This window comes from Perissodus microlepis, chromosome 8 (genome assembly GCF_051167445.1).
Source record: "Perissodus microlepis isolate ML-2025 ecotype Zambia chromosome 8, ASM5116744v1, whole genome shotgun sequence".
Classification (NCBI taxonomy): Eukaryota; Metazoa; Chordata; class Actinopteri; order Cichliformes; family Cichlidae; genus Perissodus; species Perissodus microlepis.
In genome coordinates, this window is record NC_140468.1 from 17,382,645 (window position 1) to 17,391,280 (window position 8,636).

Genomic DNA, 8,636 nt, shown 5'->3' on the forward strand with positions numbered 1-8,636 from the left:
CTGCTACAGCACTGGACATGACAGAAACAGACATTATGCATTATTTTGATGCCATTGCCATTATATTATATATTTGGATCACATTTGTTATGGAATGGAAAACAGCAGACATCACTCTGACTTGATGGAACAGAGTTTATTGGCCAGTCTTTTACACCCACACACAGAAACTTCCAAAATGGCAACCTATCCATTTCTTCTTCTTCTTCTTTTAAGTTTTATTGGCAGTTGGCAAACAACAAAATGGTGTATTACATCCACCAACTGGAGTGTGGACTGGAACATTACTCAACCCCCCCCCACCCCACCCAAAATCCTCAAATACTGCCAAGCGATTTTCTCTCTTTTCTCTAAGTCCTCCTTTATACCCTTTCAGACCACGCCTTCTCAGTTCAAAACGCCCCATGACATAATCCTTCCAGAGAGGGACAAACAAAGAAGATTAGTTTTCACAAATAATCCTAACATTATCAATCACTTGTCAAAAATGAAAGCAGACGTGTCATGTATGAAAATACATATTTTAAAGGTCATTTTACTGACTTTAAATTTCTGCAAATGGTTGACCAACCAAACTCCTACTCTTGCCAGCCCATTTCCTATAAAAGAGCTGCATTTGAGGCGGTTTTCCTCTTTACCGCCAAGACAAGATGGCCTCCAAGGACATACAAGGTCTTAAATAATCAGGCCCAATCTTATCTTAATGACCTTGTAGTACCATATCACCCTATTAGAGCACTTCGCTCTTGCACTGCAGGCCTTGTTGTTCCTATATTATTTATTATTTATTATTATTTATTATAAATATTATTTATTTATAAGTAGAATGGGAGGCAGAGCCCTCAGTTTTCAGGCCCCTCTTCTGTGGAACCAGCTTCCAGTTTGGATTCAGGAGACAGACACTATCTCTGTTTTCAAGATTAGGCTTAAAACTTTCCTTTTTGCTAAAGTATATAGTTACGGCTGGACCCGGTGACCCTGAATCCTCCCTTAGTTATGCTGCGATAGACGTAGGCTGCCGGGGGATTCCTGTCATGCATTGAGTTTTTCCTTTCCAGTCACCTTTCTCACTCACTATGTGTTAATAGACCTCTCTGCATTGAATCATATCTGTTATTAATCTCTGTCTCTCTTCCACAGCATGTCTTTTTCCTGTCTTCCTTCTCTCACCCCAACCAGTCGCAGCAGATGGCCGCCCCTCCCTGAGCCTGGTTCTGCCGGAGGTTTCTTCCTGTTTTTCCTTCCTACTGTCGCCAAAGTGCTTGCTCATAGGGGGTCATATGATTGTTGTGTTTTTCTCTGTAGCTACTTTACAATATAAAGCACCTTGAGGCGACTTTTGTTGTGATTTGGCGCTATATAAATAAAATTGAATTGAATTGAACTGAACTGAATTTATTGAGCTGGGTAACTTACAAACATTTTGCTTTTATCTTGGTGCACAGAGGTGTGTTTACACATTTAAAACAAAAGCCACCATAGGTGAGATGGGGCAGAACTTGGTGCCTCCTAGCAATGTTATCCTGAGAGTTATGCTACTAAAAACAAGAAAAAAAAGTCAACACCACATTTGAAGCATTGATTATGCTGCTTTCATTGTTTGTTTCACTGATCACTTTCTTACATTACAAAGTCCAGTAGATTTCACTATTGGTGTATTTGCTGTAGTGGGGTCAGAGGCACCCTAAGAGCAGAAAAGGGGTGACATATGTATACGTTTTCCTTTAATATCCAAATTAAAACTCCATATCTACTGATTAATTCTGCATAGACTACAACATGTAAGTAGTCTTTAAGATATCGCTGCATTTAGATTTGACATCATTTCCATGTTCGTGCTCTTTTTCTTCTCAGAAGAAAGGATAGTAGATTAGTGACACTAAGACAAATAGTTTGCACTGTGTAACACTTCTTTGTAAATTGTTGATGCATTTTAAACACCAACTAATATTTAAGAGATCATCATTTTGACTGCATAAGTTCCTCTTAGCAGGGTAACTGACAGTGAGCTTTATCTGATCATCACGATGTGTAAAGACAAAGTAGATTCAGGAAGTTACACAGCATCAAGTGGTCACAACTGAAAGATAAAAGCTTCATACGAATCTCAAATGACACCACATATTTTGAACTGTACAAATTCCTTTGTTTTCCTAAGATAACCTTGAACTAGCTACATGATATTCTAACAATAATAATTTCTCTGATCCTGGGATCGGAGATCCTGGGATATTACTGCTCAATTGTTAACTTTATAACTTTTGGTCTCTTTTATTGGCAAGTGATTAACTAAATAGTTACTTCTCCTTCCGCACCTTGAGATCTTTCACCTCCATCTGCTCATTTCATGTTTATTAGTGCTAGTTAAATTTGGTGCCATTATTAACTTATTTTCATATTTCATATTTTTCATATTTTTAAACAATTTTAAAAATGATTTGGGTCTAATGACTTCTTAGGAAACTAGAATGTGGTGGAAACTAAACTGTTTGGTTTACTCTCTGTGGCTGGTTTCTCTGACGCTACGGTGAAACGTGTTAACTTTTTTTTTGTACAGTCTCAGCAAGCAGCAATATTTATAGCACCCTTATGCTTGACATCTGTAAGCTTTTTTTCAGTTCCTCCTTTTTGTTCATGCCATGCATAATAGCCGAGCTCACTACCATCTTGTAAACTTTTCCTTTTACCCTAATCCCTTTCTGTCACAAATCACTCCACCTTGCCTGTACCTGTCATCTGTACTGTCCGTTGCTTTGAATGATCACCCCCAGATATTTAAACTTATCTTAGATCAAACATATGGGTAATGTTTGAGGTCTTCCAACAGTGATATGGACTAACTTTGGAGAAGACTGAATGCAATATAAAGGACAGGCAGTGTGTTCTGAAATGTAGCTATGTGGCTGACCACATGGTAGTGTTATTGTGAGAGAAGCTGAGCTGACTGAACCTTTTAAAAGTGGTTTCTAGGAGATGTTTCAAGAGTCAAACTTGTTTGGAACAGGATAGGGTATTTCAAAAGTTTTTTAGTTAACCATAGGAAAATAATACAAAATATCAACAAATCACACAAACGTGCAGATTGGGACAAGAAAACATGGTATCTGTTGATATGCTTTGTCAACATTGGATGGAATATGTTAAATGGAGAGTCAAAAGTATGTCTTGTCCAAAAGGTTACACTGTTAAAAGTGGGAACTCCACTTTTTCTCTTGTATTGGAGTAAATGTTTTCTTGTCCTAATGAATCGAAGTGATACTAAACAAGACTAGAAAAAGTTCCTGTGAAAATGCAGCGTGAATGCAGTGTAGCGGAAATTATCTGCCGAAAAAAGCTGAAAAAGCAGAAATATCTGCTGAGAAGAGGTGTAGAAGCTGAACTGTTTGCTGAAGACAGCTTTATTTGAAAGGGTAAAGTGAAGAGTGTCAAGAATGCAGAACGAGCGCTAGCAGGGAAGCTGTGCAGCAACTGCCACGAGCAGTGGCGGTCCTAGCCTGTTTGGCGTCCTAGGCGAACACTCCCTCTGGTGCCCCGGTACCCTCCACCCCACCCCCCAACCACACATAAAACATATTAAGGATTGTACATTAATATATTTTATTGTAAAAACTGTTGTCAGAACCATACTGAATTTAACCAGAGAAACATACACACACACATATGTATGAAGAGAGAGAGAGTATGCATAGTATGCAAACGGCTAACAAACAGCTGTCATAATTCGTCATACAATGAGAATAGGACAAATCAACAACTGACAATCACTAAGTAATATTGTGCTGAACACAGTCTGAAAGATTCAGTAAGCTACATCAGTGTCTACTGTTTACTGTCATAGCCAAGTGGCTAACAAATGTAAACAGAAGTTTTCACTATCCCTACTATTTAATGTTCTATCTCGGTTGTGGTCAGTGCTATCCTCTATGCTGTTACCTGCTGGGTCAGCAGGTTGAGGGTCACAGATGCCAACAAACTAAATAAACTGATCCTAAAGCCTACTAATGTTGTGGGGATGGAGCTGGACTCTGTTAGGGTGGTGTCTGAGAGGTAGATGTTGTCCAAGATAAGGACAATCATGGATAATACCTCCCACCCACTCCATGACATGCTGGCTACTCACAGGAACATGCTCAGTGAGAGACTGAGATTACCAAAAAGCACCACGGAACAACACAGGAAATCATTCCTGCCTGTGGCCATCTCCCTGTACAACTCCTCCATCTAATACACTGTAAACACTGCAGTAGTTTCACCCTTTTTACACACGCTCTTTTCTACTCTGTAATATTCTTGGCAATTTTCTTGATATTTATTTATAATCACCGCTGTTAATCCTGGATATTTATAATTGAGTAATCTGTATATATTATTGATATTTCTTAAATGTCTAAGACCTGTAACATAATGTATTGTTTGGAGTTTTGTCTGTTACTGTTACTATTTTTACCATTTCTTCTTGGAGCAACTGTGACCCACATAATTTCCTTAGGGATTAATAAAGTATTCTGATTGTGATTCTGATTGTTTCAGGATACATAACTGGAGCCTCATCGTCTCGTCTCTCTATGTACTGTACTATATGTAGCGGAGATGACAATACAGTTTACTTTGACTTCAGCAGCAAGCAGGCGCACCGAAGGCTCTCGCGCTCACTTTTCGCTTATAGAATTTCGAAAAAACATCAATTCAAATTATAAATCTGTATCATTATGTCTCGTGTTTGTTGGGTTTTATTTTATTTTGTTTCATTTTGCGGGTAGGTTATTAGATGCTGCGAATCCCCCGGCGCCCCGCCCTCTCCTCTCTGTAGCAGGCGCACGTCGCAAACGGAGGGCGCCCTTACTCCCCGCAAATGGGTGATAGAAAACTGATCCGTGCCTATGCCATCCCCAAAATTCGCTGGCATGATTTCAGGGCAGCATGAATACGAGCAACTTTTTTTGCCCATGCCCTTGATGCCACCCCCACCACGATGCTGCCCTGGGCAACCGCCAATATCAAAAACCGCTACTAACCACGGGTAGGACTCGAACCTGTGTCGACCAGAATCAGGGCAGCTGCTCATCTCAGTGAGCCAAATCAATTCACATTCCAAAAAGAGATATGATGACACAAAAAATGTGCAGGGTGCAGAACAACCTGAGCTGTCTGCTGAAAACAGTTGAAGAAGCTGAAATCATAAAAACTTTGCAGAATTGTAATAAAATAGCAGAAATATTAAACAACCAAAACAGTCTGCTAAAACAAGCTGAACAAGCTGAACAAGCTGAAGTTCCATTCAAAGTAGTAGTTGCTGAAAGGTGAAAAATTGGCACAACATGAAGAAGCTGAACTGTCTGCTGAAGACAGGTGTAGAAGCTGAAGTCCATATTAGAAAAGTTGCTGAAATCATAAAAACTTTGCAAATTGTAATAAATTAGCCAAAATCCTGACCATGCAAAACAATTCGCTGAAAGAAACTGCACATGTTGAAGTTCCGTCAGTTTGAAGAGTCCGCTGAAAACATGCTGCCATGGGCAAGATTCGAACCCGGGCCTCACGCTCTTAGAAGGGCTGCTCAAGTCTAGGTAACATTGATGAGACCTCATCCACACCCCTCTTCCTGGGCAACTCTAACTGTAGGCTGCCTCCATGGGTGCCGGATAGGTTTAGATATTTAGCATCTAATGTCGGAAATATTGTATTAAAGCCTTTTGTGGGTGTGACTTCAACAAAACACTATTTTAACCCCATAGTATAGTACTTGCATTTTCATCTTGGATTTTAAACATCTTTTCTTCCCTGGCAGCTCCAGGCCCATTGCATTTCATGTATTAAATCATTTTTAATAAACTGTGCTTCATCAGCATGAATGTCCCATATTTGTCAATCTGTAATAAAACTGGTTTGTTACTGTTTGATAAGTGCTTTATGGCTTCACAAAACATGAAAAATGCATCAGAACAACAACAAATAAAAATTATAATTTAGCCCTGTGCTTTTAGAAAGGGAAGTGGGCAAAATTGAAAATTTGGTTACTAATATTTGTAGCATCAGATTTTTATTTTGGAGTTTCACTTGATGTGCAGTCTTACTGCAGGCTCACAATTATTTTATTGCAAGAAAATGCTCACATTTGTTTAGTCAAATGCACAAAATGTACTTAAGTTCAGGCTGTGAATGTTATGTATTTGTATGTATGTGCTTTACCATAATAAAGTTAAATGTAAAACAAAAGTAAAGTCTAAAGTATTTGTTTGTGCTTGTGTTTTCAATTGAGCACCATCATGCAAAATATCTTGAAATTTGAATCTTGATAGGATGAAGCCCTTGTAATTGAGCTGTCCGATAGGCATTTAAATTCACTCAAATTGCTCAAATCTTTCATAACTATCACTGATGTACTGTCAGTACTTTCAGTCACCTGAGTTGAGTTCTTCCTAGTTGTATTTGACATTTCCTAATATTACCACAAGATGGAGCCATCATGTCATACATTAGCCGGAGGTTAACACAATGAAGCCTTTAACCAATAATTTTGCAATTATTTGCTGGGATTGCTTCAATGTTATGTAAAAATAGTGGGATTAAAAAAAAGACATTTTGAACTGGAAGATACAAACTCAGACATTTTAAATGCCCCAAACTGTTGACATATTTTCCAGATGACTGACTAATGACTCTGCTAATGAAAAAATATTGATATCAATTACATTTAATTTAATTACAAAACATTTCAGGCAGAAAATGCCATTAGACTTATTGAATGTAGATGACAGAGTGTTCATTATGTGAATACTTGTAACATAAACCTTCATTTGTCTTAAAGGTACAGAAAATATGGGTTGCTCAGATTGAATATAGTATTAAGACACCCCGGGAAAATAAATAGATTTTTAAAAAATATATATTTATATGCACTTAAAGTAGGGAGTTACCATAACAAAATAAAATAAAACAAACCCTAATATATTTATATTGCCCACCAGGCAGTGAAGTAATTAGTCAGTCTTTAGCGTAAATTACCAAGCTGCTGCGGTGCAGGGAAGTACTGCTACTGAATTTTATGTTTAAATTAAGCCATCTAATTACAGACGGTATAAAAAAGATTCTGTTCCTGTTGCTTTGAAATTAATTCAATGTGTAGAAGGAGTTAGAAAAAAAAATTCATCTTTAGGCAAATCTTTTGGCACGACAGCCATAGATTACAGTTATTTGTGTCTTCAGCAGTAACCATGGGGCTCCTCATAAAAGCTTATCAACAACTGCAAGTCAGACAGCTAAAGCAATAAAATCTGGTAAATCAGGGTGATAATATATTAGCAGATGTTGAAAGATGTGCTTTTCTTTCAGGAGAACGAAATGCAAATTACAAATTACATCTGCGACTGTCGATCAGTAAAAGTCCTTAGATAGTTCAAGTTTCCCTCTGTTTGATTCTCTTATCAGATTGTTGAGAGTATTTGAAGAAAGCTTGTATAATTTTAAAAAGTATTGCCGTAACACAAAGTCACAAATGTCAGAATCATCTGCAAACTTCTGTGGCTCTAGATTAATAAAAGGGGTAATATTAAGTATGTCAATATCTGCAATACAGTTTACACTGTTTAGATAAAAACAGTGAAGCATGCAATTCAAAATGTAAGAAGGTGAAAAAAACCTAACAGGAATAACACAAAGCCATATAAGAGAGCATCCCCGGCCTCCGAGGGTTTTGTCAGCTGAACAGCTGTTGAATGCTAGAGGCATGAAGTGGTAATTTCAGCATTTCTTCTTAAATGCTGCATCAGCTAGAATGCTTTCAATTCAAAATGTAAATTTCTGCTTGCAGACACTGCCTCAAAAACTCATATTATATATAAAACTCATATTATATATAAACACATATTCCTGAATAATCACTGACTAATAACATTAGCTACACTGGGTGCTGAGTAGGAAGGGTTATTTTCATGTTGCCAATTAATCATCTCATCACTATTTAAAATGTTTTTTGCAGCGCTAAATTGCACAAAGTGTTCTCTGAGAAACTTAATATACATGCTGGACTTATCTGTCTCTTACTGCGCACGCACACAGTCATTCTAGCTGCCAAGCGCAAACTTCTTTGTAATTTTATTTCCTGCACCAGGTTTATTTTAAACAGCACAGTCTACTTTCCATGCATGAGCTTTACTGTTCACCACTTACATGCTGTTATCATAGTGCAAGGACCTATAAAGAGTTTAAAAAACCAATTGCTTCAATATTTTGTAAAATAGGTATCAGCATAAAGATGCCCTGTCCAAAGCCAAATAACCATACATCAGATAAATTACCTGAGTCCAATGATCTTTTTCCCTTTCTAGAGATATGCCAGCCTCTTCAACTGCAGAGTAGGTACTAAAGTTATATTAGGTTAGGGACCACCTGTCTGACCACTAGGCTATCTAACTTGCAGACAGTTGGGCCCACGGATGACATTCCTGTCCCTTTCAGGGATTCACACTTTGACCCCAGGGGCAGAGGTCTTGTCTCCAAATTGACTCTAGCTGATGCATGCACATTTCTGATAAATGAAGGAGAAGAAGGCATCCATTGATGAAGATATGTATAGTATCTGAATCTATACAAACAAATGTATGGGAAAAGAAGATGCTGCAAAGGGTAACTCTATA